Source organism: Octopus bimaculoides, chromosome 4 (genome assembly GCF_046866305.1).
Source record: "Octopus bimaculoides isolate indiv1 chromosome 4, ASM4686630v1, whole genome shotgun sequence".
NCBI classification, from domain to species: Eukaryota; Metazoa; Mollusca; class Cephalopoda; order Octopoda; family Octopodidae; genus Octopus; species Octopus bimaculoides.
Window position 1 is genome coordinate 112,776,190 of NC_142931.1, and position 1,407 is coordinate 112,777,596.

Genomic DNA, 1,407 nt, shown 5'->3' on the forward strand with positions numbered 1-1,407 from the left:
AAAATTAATTACTGTATATAATTAATGTGTTACTGGACACTTATAGTAAAGGTTAGTGTCTTTTGTCAACTACAACATAAGCATGATGCTTAAAAGTGAAAGAGGGGGAGAGAGAACAACATAATGAGACAAGTGACATAGATTCCACTTGAATGCTAATGGATCTTTTGTCTTAATTTGCTAGTTTTTTATAGCTGTTAACTATGCTTCTAGAATCTTTGGTCAAACTGTTTCATAGCAAAATTTGCTTGCTTTTGTAAAGATGTCTGACTCAACCATAATAAGGCAGCAAGTGCTGATTGGTTGAATCATATTTGCACAGGCATTCTTATCTTTTATGGCAGAACTTTCCCTGTCATGGAAATATATTAGCTCATGGTTCTGAACTAGTAAAATCTAAGAGGTAAGGTTCAAGTCTCAACCACACTCTAGCAACAAAATTATTCAATTAGTCTTTTTCTTATTGTAATTTCACACCCATTATAAAACTTTACTACATGATAAATTTATTTGTCTTTTACCTTACTCTAAATATATAACAATTCCATTTCTGCTTAAAATTATAATCTAATATCCTACATTTGCACATGCAGGTGCAGGTATGATCCTAGAGTAAAAAGCTGGCTTGCCAACCACATGGTTTTTTTGGGAGTAGACTATGGCTCTCGGCCAGTCAAAGCCTTATGAGTGAAGAGTTGGGAGATGGAAACTAAAAAGAACTTCATCATGTGAATGTGTGTGTCATCAGTAAATCATAAATCTGAAAGAGAAGCAGTAGAGTAAGTAGATAAAGATAGTTATGGCCAGTCTATGGGGTTACTCAGAGTTTTACATCCATAAAGCACTTTACTGTGTCTCTTCAGACCCTAATGGCTGGTGGCCTATAACCTCTCTTCAAAGTGGAGGGAGTAAAGACCTCATGGCTAGTTGTTGAACGCACAGACAAAAGAGAAGGGTTAAGTGCAAGGGATTGTCTCCCTTAGACCACTATCCATACTCAGCCCAGTTGGCTTGTATATATATATATATATATATATATATATACATGCACACATACTTATGTGCATGTATTCAATAAAAACACAATATAACTGAACTTTCAATAATGTACATTTGTTATAACCTTCGCCGAACATTTACTCTGATATTATCTATCCCTGTGAAACACATTGAAATTTATGCAAACATTTGAACATTTGATCGTTTAAACATGTTTATTTGTAATTTTCAACTTTGTTAAAACCCTATTGTTTTATATATATTTGTACCATTGATAAACCTCAAAAAATTTTTGAAACTATTTTGGTATGTATGTGAATAAATCTATTTAAAAACAACTACACATATTTAAAATTCAGGTGTATTTTCAAAGCCCAAAACAAATTCCCCTTCATACTTATAAATATA